The 19,305-nt window shown below is 49.3% G+C and overlaps 1 protein-coding gene across 3 annotated transcripts in view; it reads right to left on the bottom strand.

Annotated features, from left to right (window-relative positions):
• Positions 1 to 19,305, bottom strand: part of Kcnh1 (potassium voltage-gated channel subfamily H member 1) — a 309,023-nt gene that overhangs the window by 48,769 nt on the left and 240,949 nt on the right. The gene's annotated exons all lie outside the window — the stretch shown is intronic.

The raw sequence follows: 19,305 nt of genomic DNA, 5'->3' as shown, positions 1-19,305 counted from the left end.
TACTGGTGACTACCAAACCACTAAAGCCAGCTGGAACTCCATCTTAGTTTCTGAATCTCAGCTCTTAATCCACCCCTGCTCACTGCACACCTACAAACTTGATGGTCTCAAAGTCTCGATCGACTCCTAAGTCGTTCCATAACTCCAATAGTCAGGACACAAGCCTCACACTCGCTGCTCAGACACCCACATGCAGTCTTTTGCAGCACTGACCATGTTTCTCCATACTGCCAGAGCTACTGATCTAGGCTACGGGACCACTGTTCGCTCCTAACTGAACTCATGCTTCCAGTCTTGCCCTACTCTGTTCTCAACAGAGCTGAAAATGGATCATCCAAGATAGAATAGATCTGTCCTCTCTACAGAAGTGCTCCACCTCAGAGTAAGGGACGCTGTCCACATTGCTCTTCCTCCCATGCTACATCTAGGCTCAGTGGCTGTATAAGGCATCTGCCCCAAGTAACAGCCAGACTCTGCTCCAGATCACATGACTTTCTTTCTTGCCTTTAGGAGGCCACAGATAGCTGTGCAATGTCCAAAGAGATGCTGCCAACTTGGCAGGCCCCAACTGTACCACAGGCATCCTCTGCTGGGCTGGCCCTGTGCTGTTCTGCAGACATGCCCTGGCTTGTTATCACAGAACAGAGACAAGCGGGGTCAGAGACAGGGAAGAGCAGATAAATCTCATTATCTGCCTGGTGCAAGTGCCAAGTTCGAAGTAAAAAAAAAAAAAATGCTTGTAGTTTTATTCTGAATGGGCCAGAAGGCTTTAAACCCAACAAGAATATCAGGCTAAAAAAGCCAGCAAGTTTGGGAGGGATAGCAGGACTCAGAATGGGTCAGCACCCTGGACAGCAACCTCCACGTCCCAAGGAGACTGACCATATCAAAGAGACAGGCACCCAGCTCTAGGAAGCCAGACCCTTGGCTCCTGAGGAGGGTGGGAAGTGGGGAGGAGGCCATGCTGTCCTGTCTTAGGTTCTGTCTTAAAGGTCAGCTTGAGATTCCAGCAAGAAAATAAAACGAACAAATCAACAAGCGAACACTTAATCCGCAGGAACTCCAGAGAGTTAGGGCTGTCGAGGGACAGCAGCTGAATGAAGAGTTTCCTGGAAAAGTCAGACCTACGCAGGGACCAGGATGTTACAAACATGCTCACAAAGCAGGGACAACAGACAAGACAGACTGACCCTGCAGGCCCGTGTCGGCCAATAACCTACCGTATCAGGAAGAACCATCTTTGACAAGAAGCCCCACCCAGCTTTCTTTATAGGCTCAGAATCCACTCACTGGTGAAGTTCTTTCCAATCCCACTACCTTAATTAAACAAATGGACTTTGACCTTCTGACAGCTGTGACTATATTTAAACCCAACAGAACACTTGCTGTGATATGAGACTTTTATGTTCAGCTCAGTCTCTGCCTGTGTGCAGCTAGTTGATGGCTTGTGTGTTTATTTTTCCTCTTCCAAGCCCAGATTCTCGGCCCTGCACTCCACAGAGGCTGAGCCCTCTTGGAGAGCTTTTCGGAGCTTTACGAGCAGCAGCCACTGATGGCCTTCCCTTGCCCTCTGTTATTTACCTGCTGGGGTTTCATTTGCTGGTTACAACAGCCGCCTTCTCTTTCCCTTTATCCCTGCTTCAGAGAAACTGTCAGTTTAAATTTGATGATTAAAAAATATTTTTCTTTATTAAAAAGGCCTTTGGCAGAAACACCCAAGCTCGGGAAATCCAAAAGGAACTCAAAGATATGAGGGGGCTAAAAAGGAAGGAGTGTGGAGATCTTTGTGACAATAGCAGAGAGAGAATGGAAGATCACCAGGCAAAATAAGTTCCAGAGTGGAGATGAGAAGCAAAGCTGTCTCAAAACCAACGCTGAGAACACGGTCCCCACCCCCAGATATTCCTATCAGAGAGCCCAAGGTGCCTGCCTGGTCCTCTGTTCTAGGTTCATTTTGTTGCTGGCATAAAACACTCTAACCAAAAGCAAAGTTGAGGAAGAAAGGATTCATTTGGTTTATGCTTCCAGGTCACAATCCATCACTGAGAGGAAGTTAGGACGGGGCCATGAAGGAATTCTGCTTACTGGCTCGCTCCCTGGCTGCTGTCAGCTAGCTGTTCTCCATAGCCTCGGACCCCAAGCCTAGGGATACTACCACCTACGGTGAGTGGGCTAGCCCCCCTACATCAACGATCAAGAAAATCTCCCACAGACATACATGGTCATGGGTTGATCTAGGTAATTCCTGAAGACTTTCTCAGATGAGTCTAGGATATGTCAAGTTAACAGGTGATGCTAATTAGGACAACCTTGTAAAAGTTGAGTCTAAAAGGACCAAATTTCCCCTGTGCAGAACAAGCTCATCTAGTCTATCCCAGACTCTGATAAACAGTAGCTAGGATTCTTCAAATGGCTGGCGAAGGGGAAGCTGTTAGCTGAACAAACATGCTTCTGAATCCCATCACCACAGACCCTGGGCAATGAAGACAGGAAAGTAAGATCATCCTGTAAACCTCTGGCTCATGTCAGCTTATGTTAACACAGAGCTTACCAACAAAGAGATGAAGGAATTCCTTTGAACAAACTGAAACACACTGGTAAACATAGTAGATTCCATGTACATGGTATAAAAACACCCCCAAAGACAAGAGGAAGGCAGGAGAATGCAAGCCAGGAGTTTCTCTTCATCCATCCTATTCCTCGGTCCGTCTGTATGTACAGATGGAGGACAAATGGGGAAGGAGTGAGACGGGGGAGGTAGGACAGTTATGACTGACAGGCAATCAGAAGGCAAACGGAAACTATTCCCAGTCCACCTTCCTACCGAGAAGCCTTCTGAAGAGAGGTCTCGCTGCTTCCCAGGCTGTCATTGAACTCATCTCAAGCCATCCCACATGGCCTTCAAGGTTGCTGGGATGATGTACCTTCTTTCAGGGGCACCCTGATTCCCAGCTGCAGCTGAGCAGTGCTGCTAAGACACAGCTTTGAGGAGGGTGGGGACACAGGCATGAATGGGAGACCCTTGCAGAAAACTCTGAACCAGAATGTGTATCTCTGTGCAGAGTGCTGCAGGATGGTCTTTTGGTATGCTGTGAATATGTGCTGCTATGATTGGTTAATAAAGAAGCTGCTCTGGCCTATTGCAAGTCAGATTATAGCCAGGCAAGAAATCCGAGAGCGAGACAGAAAGAAGAGAGGAAGAGGTGAGAGAGACGCCAGTCGACTGCCCAAGGAGCAACATGCCAGCAGACTAGTAACTCCACAGCCATGTGGCAAAACATAGATTAATAGAAATGGGCTAATTTAAGATGCTAGAGCTAGCCAACTGGAAACTTAAGCCATTGGCCATGCAGTTCATAATTAATATAAGCCTATGAGTGATTATTTTATAAGCAGCTGTGGGTCTGCGGGGCTGGGTGGGACCTTAGAAACCTCTGAGTACAGTAAAGTCTACCTCTGCTGTTGGTACCAAGTGCTCACAGTCAACAGACCACCATTCCACAGGTGCCCAGGCTACTTCTGGCCCCTGCAATGAGGCTCTGCATTGTTTAACTTAACGTGAGTGTGGGGTGGATGCCGAAGGACTCCACAGAACCACACGGAAAGTGCTGAGAAGAGCAGTTAGATTAAAGGCAGCGAAGTGGAAGGGATTCCTGGCAGGAAAATCTTGCTGAATTTTCCCGAAACAAATTGATTAAAGATAGTGCTGTCAGGACTCCTGGAAGGGAGACGGCTGGGGGAGCTGCCAGGGCTGAGTCGGCGTCACCTGCTGGAGCTGAGGACAGTGAGCAACGGCAGCAGGAGCGCAGGCCTTCCCAGAAACACTAGGTCGTGCAAAGGCCAAGAAAACAAAAGCAAGAACGAAGGGACAAAGGACCAGACCTAGTCACCGTGGATTCTGGAGGATTATTTTATTTCTGGGAATGTGACTGCAGAGAATTCCATGGTGTTTCTGGGAGTATGGCTAGAGTCAATCTCAGCAAAGGGGACCATTTGCTCAGGACTGCCTTGGCCACAGGGCAGTGGTTTCCCCAGCAAGGGGGTTCCCACAGTTCCACCTGGAGTCCTAGTTCCCCATGTTTTCTCTGTGAGTCCCCAGGAGAGCCATGTGGGATCACATCTGATAGGACATAGGACTCGATCATCCTAGGTCACCATCTCCTTTGGGCTACAGGAAGAGGCACCCAGGCAAGGCAGCTCTGCATTTCTTCCAGCATGGGGCTGGACACAAGGGGATTCTGGTTGGATGGGGCTGAACTTGAGTGACAACATGTGGTTTGGGTCTGAGCCAGCTGTCCCAGGAACATTGACAGTAATACTCATAAATGAAAAATGTCCTGATTGTGTCCACAAGGCCTGGGCCTCCCAGCAGCTGCTTCTGGACAAGAGCCCAAGGAGAAGTTGTCAGGAAGGGGCGACTGGGAGCCTGACACAAAGCCTGACACAGTGAACCCACAAGGTGCAAGCTCTAAGATGGGAAAGGCTCAGTTTGTGATGGAGGTCTATAGGCCCATGTATGCATTGCACAGGAGGTGTGCAAATGTATGTGCGTGCAGGTGTGCATGTTTATATGTGTGAACAAAAGTGCTTCAGGTGTGCAGAACACTACAAAAAGGCTTCAAAGTAGTCTCACCTGAAACAGAATCTGGGGCAAAGGATCAAAGCCAGAGACGCTTTTCCAGGAGACCAGGCAGCCTCTTTGAGGCCTCTGGGGCAGGTCTTCTGTTTGACTCTTCCATTCAGGGAGACAGAAGTACTCTCCCAGCAACATACAACCTGGTTAGCCAAGGATACTGGGACCCTGCTGGCCTGCATAGGCCTGGCACCTTGGGGCAGCTGATTATAGCCAGAGCCCTCCAGGAAGCCAGGCTGCTTGTGTGAGACTGTGGAATGTGGCTATCCTACCCAAGAGCAGTGTGTTTCGGGGTCTGCAGACAGGACTGGGGTAAATGCCGCCTCTGGTCTGCCCATCAGGGAGATCTTTACTGTTGTGGGTGGTGTCTTGAATGTCCCCAGAGTCCCCAGCTGACAGCAGTGGTGGAGTCTTTAGGAGGTGGGTGGAAGAAGGAAGGGCACTAAGTGAAAGTCCTCGAAGGGGACACTGGCCCAGGCCAGTCACCACACATAAGCAGCTTTCTCTACCTCACATTCCCTGCTATGATCTCAGACTGAAAGCATGAATGAAATCAGCCAGTCCTGTTTACAGGTTGACTTAGCTCACATGTTTTCCCTTAGTGTAGAAGCTGTCTCATTTACCTACTGATTAAATATGTGAGCAGCCACGAGACACTAACCAGCAGAAGCAGCCTTGGAGCTGGAAGCGGCTTTACTCATTTGTCTCCAAAATGCCTTCCTCTGTGCTAGGCTCATGTTCAGAGCCATCCCCACATCCCAGTGCAACCCTGAGACCCTTAGAGTTTACTTTTTACTATCTAGGTACCTGATTGGCTGAGTCTGGGGACCCCCACTTCTTGCCATAGAAGGGGCTGCACCTAGCTCCACTTGCCAGGGGTTCCATGATGTGGATGGTCCACATCTCGGGAGCCATGCAGCAGGCTGTTCCCGATTCTCCTATAAAGACCCGGCACCCCAGCTCAGTCCTGCTCTATGACCTTCCTACACTCTCCACAAGCAGCTTGTTCTCTCGCTTGCCTGCTGCAGGGTGAGGAGGCAGCAGAGGGACGCTCTCCATCAGAGTTCAGATCTAGAATGTCTGCAGCTACAGTACGTCTCTGTGAAACAATGAGAGGTCTCGAGGACCCATGTCTCTCTTCTATTTGACCCTCAGCCTGGGCAAGGCCACCCTGTAACCTGGAAGGCATGGAAGAATTTGTCCCAAAATAAAGGCAGTGGCTCTCAAGGCTTAGCAGGCACCAGAGCCACCACAGCTCCAGCAAAACACAGGCTTCTGTGTCTCATTCTAACCCCAGGTTCTAGCTCAACAAGCCTGCAGTGGGGCCAGAATTTGCTTCTCTTTAAACCAAGGACCACACACGAAGAACCAAGCCTGGTCGCTGAGAAGCAGAGAGCAGACCTGGCAGCCAAGGCAAAAGGGCAATTAATGAATTTACAGGGATGGAGCAGGGGACAAACTGCTCTAAGAAGAAACTATTAAGCAAATATTGTACGTGAAGAATAGTAAGATGTTTAAGTGCTGGGAATTGAGGAAAGGGGTGCAATGAATAAAAGCCAATGGGGAACTAATTTGGGTCAGGAACAGGAGAGCCAGGGAAGGGCTGAGGAAATGATTTAGGGCAACTTCCAGTCTTTTGGCTTTTCTAGAACAGCCAGGATTTAAATAGTTTGCTTGGTTTTTTGAGCCTGGAAATTCCAGTATTTTAGCATCCCAAACTATATATCCAGATGGTCTCTTGTTTCTAAAAGTAGCTGAAAAGATCTTTGACCATGCATGACAACTAAGAAATGGTGGTCACCAGACCTGAAAGACTATCAGTCAGGGACAACAAGATGCCAAATAGGGAGGGTGAGTTAGCAAGGGTCTCTCCACCTTCATTCTGTTCCAGAAATACACCCAGGTAAGTGCCTCAACTCCTCGGGGCATTTCTGCCCACACCCACCCTGCCTCCCTCCAAGCAGAGCTGGGGCTGCCTGAGTCAGCACCAGATGCTTCAATTCTAGAAGAATTTTCAAGGCAGGCCTTGGGAACAGAGGTATAACACAGAAGAAAAGCCATGGTGAACGTGCGACCCAAAGCCCTCTTCTGGGATGGTGTCCAACACTGGCAGAGTGGTGGAAATGAACAGGGAGGGAGACCCAGAAGAGCCTCACAGGGAGGAGGTGGGTCTGCCAGTTCCTCACAATACAATACCCTGGGGTCTAACCAGTGTTACTGCTGATGCACACGGTGCAGGGACCATGGCCTTTGGGGCTATCATGGTTCTCCACTCCAGGGGCTCCCTCCTCCATGCTTCCTTGCTCCATTCAAAGTGTGCCCATTGGGCTGTGCACACACACACCTTGCCCCACTATGCTTTGTGGCAAGGCTCAGGACGTACTTTTCATTAAGGCAGATTTTAACAATGTACACTCCCCCTTCATGTTCTTATTTAACCTTGCTGACAACTGTAAAGTGAAGGAAGGGTGTGACTTCTCTCCTTTTGGATGAGGAAACTCAAGCTCTGGAGGTGTGGTTTGCTCAGGCTCATACAATGTCAGAATAATCACACAGCGACAAAGTCTTCCAATGTAGCCCTCTTTTGAATCATCTGTGTGCCCTTGAAGACTCTACATGCCACTCCTCACACTTTGGTCCCTCATTGGGATGGCATGGGGCTACAATTTCATATTGTAGAGTATGAACTACATGACCTTTCAGGTCCCAGGCAGAAGGCACAGCTCCAGGATTTCCTGCAGAAAGGAAGAGAGAAGGGTGTGTGTGGACTTTGAACGGCTTTGGGGTCTCCTAGACCAGCAAAGCAGATGGACCACAGAGATACTAAGGAAGTGTTAAAGGCTTCCCTGAGAACCAAAGAGAGAGCAGGAGAAGCAGGGGCCAGGGTGGGGGCTGAGTTTTAAACAGAAAGAGTTGTCTTTATTGAGCTGAGGGGAACAGCCAAGCTGACTTTATCAAAATGTGTCTATGCTGTGGGGGTCGATGCAGCCTCCTTCCCAGATGTTACCGGACTCGATAGCTGTCTAGAGAGCTAGACAGATGTGACTATAGTTGCCGGGCTGTGTGTGCTCTGCCTGCTCTGTACAGCAGCTGGGTCAGGGCTCCAGGTTCCAGGAAGTGGGAATATGTCAAGGGGCATATGTTCTAGACCCCAGAGCTTTTATTTCATGGAGTTAAGAAAGGCAAGAAAAAAGTCACTCAAGGGTAAAGTGTTTTAAATCCTTGTCCTATGAGTCAGTACTTGGGTGGCAATGAACAGGGCTGGCATGTGTCCCTGTGTTTACTGGGGATCTAATGAGCAGCTTCATAAGCAGTGAAGACAGAGAGAAGATGAAGTCACAAGGAACACACACAGTTCATCCCTGTCTTCATATGGAAATAAGCACACTACCAACTGGAAATCTACTTCACCTTTTTAAAAGGGCCCTTTCGCTGTCCTTAATCCATTAGTGTCACTTGCGAACACCGCAGTGTTCTCTGATACTCCACAGTTTGGGATTTCCCCAGTTCCAATTGCACCATTCCACCAACTGGTTTATACTTGTGAAATGAGACATAAACATCATGGTAAGGAACCACACAGTCACCCAACTGTACCCAGGAGCATCATCTAAAGGAAACCACATGCATGTCATTCCCTGCCAAGACACTCCTTGAGCCCCAGGGGCCAGGGAGCAGCCAGCTTCACACTGAATGTGCACACTTGGTGGGAGGGCTGTGTCAGCCCCTGCAGCCCTGTGCTTGGGTCTCTGCTCATCCTGTTGCTCTGTGTTCACTCTTTAGGTGACACAGCTTTGAGCATGTGCAGCCAGGTCTTGAGGTGACTATCATGTGGGAGGTACAGGAGGCCAACAGGAGCCATGCACCATGTCCCAACTGCCCGGAGAATCCCATATGGGAATGGGTAGAGTTGGAGGGCTCATTCTGAACCCCCTGAGCCACAAGCACATCTTCATGTTTAACATCAGCCATCAAAAAAACAGCTGCACATCTCACAGCCAATAGGCTTCAGAGACCGAGAAAGAAACGTATGCTCCATGGAACAGTCACAGTTCTGCACCTAACATAGGGCTGCACATTGAAGAGAAACTTACTATACTACACAGGGACATCAACAGAAGAACCAATCAAGAGAGACGTTTGTGGTAGAATGTGAGTTACATAATCCTAATGAGAACCTTGCCCGAGCATGTTGCCCCATGGAGGTGCTCAGCCAAGGTCAACCTGTTACCCCTTCCCCCAAAGAGATCCCACTCCTCATAACAAGAATTCACTCACTGCCTGGGCCTGGACTAGCTTTTTGGACACCTGTCAATCCTCTCTGGCTGGGCTGTCTTACCCTGTGATCCCCCAAAACTTCATACATTAGCTCACAGGAACTACTCCCTGGCTTCGTTCAGAGCCTCAGGCCTGAATTCTTCACCCAGACCACAACCATCTGTCTTAACTGCTGCTGCTGCCCAGGCTTCAGCCTGTCAGTCTGATGCCTCCTGCTCATGGCCCCCACCCAGCACTGGTTTGGCTCCAGCTTCCAGCTTCTGCTCCTTGCTCTGTCCCTGTTTAATTCTCCCTTTGTCCATCTAATTATGGTAGCCAGATCTGCCTCACCATGGAGACTCAGCCCTTGGAAGCTTGTGGTCTCTTGTCTCCACAGATGCTACCAAAATTCTCACCAGGTCCACTCTTCCCCTTCCTAAGAACCCAGACAAGATAAAGAATCAGTTCCTCCTCAGAACTCTAATGCATAAATACACTTTGGTATTTGGACAAGACACTTTTTATATGTTTTATTTCCTCGGCAGTGTTCCTGTTTTTTTCATATGAGAAACCAGAGGCTCAAGGACATGAGGTAGCAATATGTGGTCATCAGATCTTGTATCCACACCCCAGCTCCAGATCCCAGATCCCTTCCATTAGCCCACCCACACCTGTGTGACTGCAGCAAGGGGGGCAGTCCTGGATGCCCTTACTCGGGGCCCTGACAGCCTCCCCATCAACACAGATGTGGGGAGCTGCTGCCATCCCCTCTGTTTCTGTCAGCTGACCACTGTCTCTCAATCGCTCATGTACGAACACATCAGCGGGAATCCTGTTCAGTAGCAGATTCCAGTTCAGCTGGCCAGGGGAGGCAGCAAGAGTCTGCATTCCTAACAAGCACTCAGGGGTGGTGGCACTGGGTGGACCGGTCCTCTGCAGAGTCCACTCTGTATGGGAGGACACCAGGCGCACAGGTGACTGGCTTGGGTAGGAGAAACAAGGTCTCTTGGGAGGTACAGGAGAAGGAAAGGTATGCAGGGTCGCTTGGCTGGGAAGCCTTTTCCTACCCTGCCTGACACTGAGGTCCTGGGTGGAACATGGAGCTGTTTCTTGTAGGGAGCTCTCCGAGTATTGCGGTTCCAGGTTAGAAAGGCCAGTCTGTAGCTGAGACTCAGCTACATTTAAAACCCAGCAATACAAGCCCTGGCAAGATTGTTCGGGGCATGGGGTAGTGGGTGGGGGGTAAAACTAGACATAGTTTGGGTTCTGGTGGGAACAGAGCCCAGACAAGGCTTAGGAATTTAACCTTCTTCCTAAATCTTTAATTTAGTAAGCCAAGTCACAGGAGAGAATCACTGTCTTCCAACAGTATTTTCAAATCTGTTGAGCTGTAGGAGGAATCTTATTTTGGCTGGGCTGGGCTGGGATTATAGGGGTATCAGAGGATAAAGATAGGAATTGAAAGTCAAGCAGGGACAGGTGTGGAGAGGATGCCAACTCATGACGAGGCCCAGAGGCCTCCTCCAGGGCCACTTTCCTGTGGCGCTCGGCTTTTCTGTTCTCTGGAGCAAACGGGATAGGAAGATTACTAGCATGCAAGGCTAGTGGAAAGCTAAGTGCTCATCTAACTTTACCATTCATGAGTAACAAGGTTCAGTTCAGAACTTGTTCTAGGGGCAAACTTGAGCAGACCCCGAGTCCAGCCTATAATTCAGGGCAACAGGTGCTCTGTGCAACTGGTTCCGCTTAGCTCCACAGTGGAGACCCCTCCTCCTCTGGAAGAAGAGTGGAGGCCAGCAGGAGTCTCCTGGGCAGAGCTGTCTGGAAGAGGCTTCTCTGGGGAAGGCTGTAAGCAGGAAAGTTAATTAGAGCTGGTTCCTGAAGGCTGGACTGGGCTGTGGCGGGGGTGGCGGCAGTGGGGGGTGGGGGGAATCACAGATGCAGAGGTAAGTGCCAGGCAGGCTCTGTGCCTGTCACAGCTCAGTGGGGCTGGGGTGCAAAGCCCCTTTCAACTGTAACTGGAAACAAGAGTTTGCAAGAGATCTCTGGGTCTGGACCTTATTCAGAAGCTGTCAGGAATTATCAAAAAATTGAGAACAAGAAAATTACACAGAGCTAGAAAGCCAGCCATGGATTGTGGTTAAGCATCTGAAATGAAGGCATGCTTATGACCCCTTGTGTCTTACCACACTCGCCACCCCTGTTAGCAGGAAGCTGTGGCTACTGCCTAGCTGAGGCCAGCACCTAAGATGCCCAGGCCCTTGGTGCTTTGTAAATCCCTCTCTCCTCTGGGTAGCAGGGAGACAGTGCTCACGAGAAGCCTGAGGAAAAAGATATTTTACTCTGAGAGTCAAAGAAGCTGGTGATTAACTCAGTGCATAGATCGCATTCCCAAAACTACCAAGACAAAAAAATGCAGCTTACACAAGACTATTGTCTGCAAGAAGAGAAACTGTCTGTTCTGGGCTTACGGCCCTTAGAGAGGACTGCGGGGACAGAGGAAAAGGGGAAGAGAGGAGTACAGAAAGAGAAAGGAGAGGAACAGAAGGATGGGCTGCAGAGGAGAAATGGGGTAGGGTTACAGATTACATTGTGTGCCCCTACACATATTTCTAAGCCCTAAATCTGTGAGCTCTGCTTGTGACCGTATGCAGAGGGCCTTGCAAATGTAACCACTGCAAAGATCTCAAGATGGACCCTTTTTGCGTTCAGAGTTGGCCTACTTCCAAAGACTGATGTCCTTATAGGAAAAAGGGGAGGGAGATTTTCCACACAGACAGGGGCTGAGGGGCATCTGAACATTGACAGAGACCAAGGCCAGCCTGCCACAAGCCAACATCAGGCAGAAGCCTCCAGAGGCTTGTAGGTCCTTCCCCAATAGGTGCAGAAGAAGTGGGGATCTTGCAGATATTCTGATTCTCAAATTATGGACTCAAGCGCTCTGAGGTAAAAATATTTGCTGTTTAAAGCCACCAGGTTTGTGACAGTGTGCTGTGGTGACCACAGGGTGCTAATAAATTAGGAGATCCTTATCTAACTGTATGTAAGGACCAAGGTATCACAGTGCTACTTTCTAGACTCTCCCTATATGACTGTCCCCTGTGAAGCTTGAGAATCCTAGGAAATACAGGGTGCACACAAATACTAGAAGAACCACGCAAGGCAGCTGGAAACTAAGAGAGTAATTGTGACCCAAGGTCCAGATGCCACTGACAGCCCAGAACCAGGCTGCCCCATGGGCTGCCCTTGGCCAGAGTGAAAAGGAAGCAGGATCTACCATGAACACATTGTCTGATCCCAGAGCCCAGGTATTCAGACACATGGCCCCTACCATTTCAGTAGTGAAGCATGTATTGTTGCCTCAGGATTTTAAGTGTCCCATGGTCAACTCTGGGAGGTTATAGACATGGGTTATTTTTAAATCCCTTGAAGGGTCCCTGGTTTAAGAGGCTCTGGCCCTCAAGTGCCTCACATACCCATTTTCTATTCTTCTCAACACCCTCTTCTGCCTAGTCCATTTTAAATACTAGAGATTTTTCACAAAAACCAATGGTCTTGGATGAGAACATTCCGTCTCCATGAAGCCCACGTCCACAAATTGCTAACCACGGCATGGTGCTTTGCCAATCTTTACCTCTCCCTCAAAGAAGGAACAAAGCTTCCCTGGTCAAGCAGAGCTGATTCCACAACACTAGGGACCAGCAAGGGTGGGAGACACTGAGGCGGGGTGGGGGGTGGGGGGTGAGGTGAGGTGGGAGGGTGGGGGTTGAGGTGGGGTGGGGTGGGGGTGGAGGGTGGGACGACTGGCAGCCAGCAGGGGCTGAATGCATTCTCCACCCTCTTCTCCCCAGTGCAGCTTCTGGGGTGACCCATTTATAGGGAAACATACAAACACTCAGATACACCCACCACCAGCACCACCACCACCATCCACAGAGAGGTCAGTGCACCTGGGTAGCAAGCAGCCTTCAAGCCATGGATACGAGGGGTATACAGACACACAGGTGCAGACAGTGGCCAGCTCTGCACAGGGAGGCAGCAGTGGTCAGAGACTGAGCTGTGACAGCAGGGACACTGCTTAGGCCCCACCATACTGTGACCCCTGCGCACCCAGAACAGCCGCCTGCAGTGACAGGGAGGGCAGGAAGAACCCAGAATGCACGGCGAGCTGTGCTGCTCCTGGTTCTCCGGGGCGGTGGAAATGACAGCTGCCGGACTCCAGGGAGCGGTGCTGCCCAGGACCACAGATAATTGGGCCCTGCCTCCAGCACTAGTCAACAGGCTTAGAGCCCAACACATTCCTATTCAGGTTCCAACCTGAGCGAAATGTCAGCGAGGAATTAGGAAGTGCTTAACACAAAGCCAGGGATGAAGGTGCTGGCAGCTCTCCAGCAGCCTCCGCCTGGTTCAGCAGCCAAACCAAACTGCTCTGCTGCCCTGCTCATCTGGCCGAGAGGGGGAGGATTCAGAAAAACCTGGATTTGGCATACAAGTCCTTCTCCTAGCCCAGCTCACAGTCTGGGGTTTGCAAAGGCTTCTGACTCCCTGGGCAAGAAGTTAGGCTGTGCCAAGCAGGCACAGCTTCCTCTCCTCCAAAAACAATATGTGCAAAACCCACTCACATCCCCAAAACCTCCAGGCATAGCCATCTCTTTTCTATTTCTCAAGCCCCCTCCCTCGGACAGGCTTTTCCTAGGATCCTCCATTTCTGAAGGAAATGTTCTGAGTGCTTCCCACTGAGGAGCGGCACCTGGCACACTGAGCTACACACCACTGTTCCATAACTTCTTTTATGAACTCAAGTTCAGGTAAGTTCCTCCAACCGCTGGAATTAGGACCTCGGGGAAGGAAAGGGCTGCCAGCGCACTGCATGGAGTCTGCTAGCTTTTCTTTGTTGAGAGTTCCAACATCCTGTTTCCTGTGTTCTCTCTTGACACACTGTCTTCCCACATCTACCATCTGCCACGGGGTTTATCCGAAGCCTGCAGAAACCTCTCTTCCTACATATGGTGAGGCGAACCCACCACTTCACCCAGGTGGTCCCAGAGGGCTCCTTGAGTTAGAGTGCAATACCACATATCACCAATAGGAGGCACCAGACGTGGGCTACAGCGTGCGGGATTTTAGATGCCCTAGAACATGAACAAGTGACCCCTTCTAAAAATCTGCCCTCCGTAAACCAAAAGTTATCTACCTGTCTGGGTTAGGTGTTTGCAGGAAGAGCACTGGGAAATCCAGCTGTGCACAGACACTGTCTGCAAATAGATCTCCAAGGAATAAGGCACCATCCCCAGACGCTGCCTTAAGGAAGGGGCTTTTTAAAAATTAAACCTGTCATGGAAAATATGCTGGATCTCATTACTATGCACAGCCCAGGAGCAGTTATGTGGATGAAAAGGCCTGGGAAGTCAAAGGTCTGGGAGCTGCCGGATTGCTGTAATATTGCCATGTGCTATGGGAATCGGAGAGGACCAACTCACCCAGCCCCCTGGGAGGATCACTTCTCTATCCATACTGGCCCACTTGTTCTACAGGGGGAAAGCTGGCCCTGAAGAATGCCCCACCCTGAAAGCCTGAGCAGCTCCCATGGAGTCTTCAGGCAACTTCTCCTTGGGCAAAGGCAGATAGGGAAAGATCTAGAAACGCATGTGGGACTTGGGGGTAGATGCAAAACTGGCCAGAGGTTTCCCTCGGCAGACTTTCTTGTTGAGTTCTTAGAGCCTAGCAAATCAGTTTTATTGTTCTCACTCAGCACATCCAGACAAATACATGATCATCAACCACATCTGTTCAAGCAGCTACCCAACAAGGAGGCAGGCGCTGTGGAGCTCAGGCACACCCAGAAGGGTGCAGGTTTTCCTCCAGGCAGTAACCTGATGCCTCTGCCAATGCCCATGTAAAGCTTTCCTAACAGCTCTGGCTCACGGTTATCACACTCCTTGTTTAAAGCCTCCATCCTGGCCAGGCTCTGGTCTCTGCTTGAGTCTTCAGGGCCCTGTCAAGCTCTGAATCTCCACTTAAGCTGGCATCTGGCTGTAAGCTGTCAATCCTCTGGCCTCTCATGATGGACAGAAGCAAACTGCAGCCCCTGAGTATTCCTGCCACAGAAGGTTTCTATGCACCCTCTGCATCAGCAGAGCTGAACCACAAGCCAAAGAGAAACTGGTTAGGATCTCCCAGCCTCCTTATGCTCTCTCTATAGCTCTACAATGTGAACACAGCTTCATCCCCAGGTCCCATCCCTGAGCAGGTAGCAAATTGTCCAACACCGACAACCATTAAGCAAACCCTAGCATGTCTGCTGCATGCCCAGATGCACTTAGGTGGTGTCTGGAGACCTGCTGCTTACACAGAGTCTCTCAGGAGATAGTAGGCATGGATGCTGCAGCTTCCTCAAAGCACTGAATGCTGTGAGATGGTCTGTATGTCAAATTGCTCTGATTGGTCAATAAATAAAACACTGATTAGCCAGTGGCCAGGCAGGAAGTAGGTGGGACAAGGAGAGAAGAGAATTCTGGGAAGCGGAAGGCTGAGGCAGAGAGAAACTGCAAGCCGCTACCATGACAAGCCGCATGTGAAGACACCGGTAAGCCACAAGCCACGTGGCAAGGTATAGATTTATGGAAATAGATTAATTTAAGCTATAAGAACAGTTAGCAAGAAGCCTGCCAAGGCCACACAGTTTGTAAGCAATATAAGTCTCTGTGTTTACTTGGTTGGGTCTGAGCGGCTGTAGGACTGGCGGGTGACAGAGATTTGTCCTAACTGTGGGCAAGGCAGAAAAACTCTAGCTACAACTGAAGGCTAGAGTTGCTGTCCCAAGAGCAGAGACCTGCAGTCACCACTTGCAAGACAACCACCACAAATGCAAGAGCACAACCTTGGTCACTGCCAGATCAGTTCAGATTTGAATTCCAGCAGCTCAGGGGCATGTTATTTAACCTGTGGGGCCTCTGTATCCTCAGCACCTTAATGAGATGGTAATATATGCGAAGAAAGACTTTAGCACACACTTGGCAGAGGAGATGATTATTTGTTGCTGGCTGAGATCCTTGGTACCCAGGGCATCCTGGGCAGAAAAGAGTTGTGATATTACAGGCTAGAGGAGCAAAGCTCAGAGGGAGAAAGAAGGGAGGTTCCTCTACAGGTGCCAATCTTGCAGACTTTAAATACGTGTAGCAACAAGAGGGAGGCACAACACTAATCAGAGGAAGTCTGTTTTCTTGTTGGTGATTCCAGTGTTTGCCATTCAGTTCTTAATGTTGTAAGTCAGCTGCACAGGATAGAGAAATGGGTCACATAGACATGGTCCAGCCCCTGTGGAACTTCTGGACAGCAAGGGAGATGCTCAGTAAGTGGCTAGAAGTATAATAAGCACTACAAAGGGGTGAGTGGTGCTCACTGGATTAGAACACAAAAGGCTTCTTCCAGACAGAGATTAAAGAGAAGCTATGTGGAGTGAGGGTCCCATGGAGGATTGGAAGTTTCACCCTAGAGGTCTAGGCAAAAGACAGGCAGGGCTGTTGTGTGATATCAGTAAAAAGAAAACCAACACCACCAAGTTTATAGTGAGAAGATCCAAACCAGAGCAGGTATGTGACACAGCGACTGAGATGTACACAGAAGACACACTGGAGAGACTGGGCACATGACTCCTGATGTCCAACGTCCCTTTGGAGGGGATGAGCCGGCATGGACTCCATTCATCTGATCTCTTCAAAGGCAAATGACATCATGAAAGTTTCAGGACAGCCTGGGTTCACATCCTGACCCTCCACATTCTAGGAGGTGCTAGAATAAAGTCTTCTATGACTAACTAGAAAATGTAGAGGACAAGTTCAAAATCAAAGAGAAAAATGTAAGCATGGATAGGGCACTTACATAAAAAATGGGAAATACAGACACACAGGAGATGTGTCATAAACACACAATGTGCCTGGGCTAACAGAGTGGAGAAAGGAACTCACAAGCAAAGCTTCAAGACCAGTTAGAAAACTGCCTCCTAAATTAACATCTATGGTCTAGTTGAGGGCAGAAAGCTCTGTGGAGCACTGGCTGTCTGCTCCTCAGAAATGAAAGCACTCAGGGCACCTATAGCAGAAGGGAGGGGACTGAGTACAGGATGCTACCAAGGACTCTGTGTGTGTGTGTGTGTGTGTGTGTGTGTGTGTGTGTGTGTGTGTGTGTGTGTGTGTGTAAGAGTGTGTTTGTATGTGTGTGTGTAAGAGAGGGTATGTGTGCATGTGTGCACGAGTGTATGTGTATAATAGTAGTAGTCGTAGAAAGAGGAGGAGGGAATGGAGGAGGAGGAGAGGGGGGGTTTTCCAGCCTGGAACATCTTTCTGCTTCATAGGCGAGACTCCCCTCTCAGGTCAGCCACCATCCATCTTCTACCCAGCTTCTGCATCCATGAATGCAAATTGCTCTCTTGGTTATTAAGTTCCTGATCTGGGACCCATTGCACACCTCAGAAAACATGATAAAGACATGCTGCTCCCCACAGAGTGCATGGGCCTGGGGCTTCTCTACATAGGTCAGAGCTTTTCCAGCCTGTGGCAAACACAGCATGTCACATTATGCCAAGTAAACTGCCTGGAGTTAACATCAGCAGCCACACCCCTGGTGCCCCTCCCCCATGCAGTCTGGGTTGGGAGCAATTCTACCCATGATGCAGTTGGCAGCACCATCTTTTCAGGAACCTCTCTGATGACAGTTCTGGTTCTAAGGTGTTAACTGAGGGTCCCAAGATCAGGCCTGGAAGGATCTGACCAAAAGATTCCTGGGAATTAGAATTCAGTTCCCCTACTCCCTATTCCTTTGGCACTTTAGCAGCTGAAGGGACAATGGAGTCCCTAAACAACAATCCACGTGGTCACAGCCAGCATCGACCTTACATCTCAGGGGCTCCTTAACCTCAGCAGTGGCTCTGACAAGAGCAGCACACCCACCCACTGATAGCTCACTACCAAAGTATCCGCCTAAGGGGTATCACTGCGTAAATGAATAAACTTGGGACCAGACAGTTCAGGTAACTCTCCAAGGTTACCAAGCAAAGTCAAGCCTTGAATTCATGTACTCTATGGCATCTACACATTTGAAAAAGCTATAACCAAAGATTTATTTTCTTCAAAAAACTTCACTGCATATTTTATTGTACAATATGTTATTATTTAAGGACATTTTAAGTAAATATATATTGCATGGTGAACATATTATCCCAGGCTCTCTTCCATGTCCCCTCTATCATTAGTACCCTGGACAGTCCAACTTCTACTCTTATGTCATGCATACATGTATGATTTTATGTATTTATATCAAATCTGAGAACCGCTTTTGAGAAAAAAAAAATGGTCTGAGACTGGCTTCAGAAAGACCACATTTTTACCAACTACGCCATACTGTCCCCATCTGATTGTTCTGAGCACCAATGGCTTCCACTCCTTCACATGAGGGAAGGGATGTGACAGGGCTGTACCTTACCAGGTGGGAGGCAATGTGCCCAGCTATCCCTCATCTCATCCTGCTGTACCCATTGAGGGAGGCAGTAGGAATCTGGGGCTAGGACCAGCCACACTTGTGCAACCCTCACCGGTCGCTACCTCCAGCTGGCAAGTGGCAGAGCTTAGCCGTGAGGTGACATGTCCTAAATTCACATTCAGTCCAGAACTTCACTGTTTTCTCACAGGTAGCAGACCCAGCCTGGCCACTGCATTGCGAGCTGACTTTGGCATAATGAAGAGTGACCTCCTCAGTCTTCCCCAGGACCATGGGGGACTCTCTTTGTGCTTGCTGGGGTCCTAGCAAGAGCAGAACCCAAGAAAGACCGTGCAGGTTCCCAGCAAGACCACACAGGTCCTGCCGAGGAGAAGGAGGCTGGTTTTGATTTATATTTTGTTGTTTCACACAGATTCCAGCTGTGTCATTCCCATCACGAGTCCCCTTCGCCACCTCCAATTCCAGCACCATGATTTTATTATCCCTGTGGCCTGACAGTCTAATAGATGATTTTAATTTCACAGAAGCCTTCACTATGGCGGAATGACAAGGAAAGTAGAGGCTGTGCCGAGATCATTTAAAAACTCAGGCTATGACACACCAGCCCTCAGCAGGGAAATACGTGCTATTGCTAAGCACCAGGCTTTATAGTCTTTCTTCTTAGCTTACCAACATTCCTCAAGAATAAGGAAGTACGCAGAGGGCTTCTCAACACCACCTATGAGTAGGGCTCTCTACAAACCTCTTAGGTTCTGAGCTCTTCTGCTGCAGAAGAAAATGTCTTTTGGTTAAAGTGTATATGTGGCATTCAAGACCCTTCACCATGGCAACCTCTGCTTTAGAAAGCCCCTATTTTGAAAGCACTGGTGACTGGGGTATCAGCTTCCTCCCAAACACACCAGGTTGAGCCTTAATTGTGA

Source organism: Peromyscus maniculatus, chromosome 11, assembly GCF_049852395.1.
Source record: "Peromyscus maniculatus bairdii isolate BWxNUB_F1_BW_parent chromosome 11, HU_Pman_BW_mat_3.1, whole genome shotgun sequence".
Lineage (NCBI taxonomy): Eukaryota > Metazoa > Chordata > Mammalia > Rodentia > Cricetidae > Peromyscus > Peromyscus maniculatus.
Note: the sequence above shows the minus strand (reverse complement) of the source record. Positions and strands in the feature narration are given on the sequence as shown.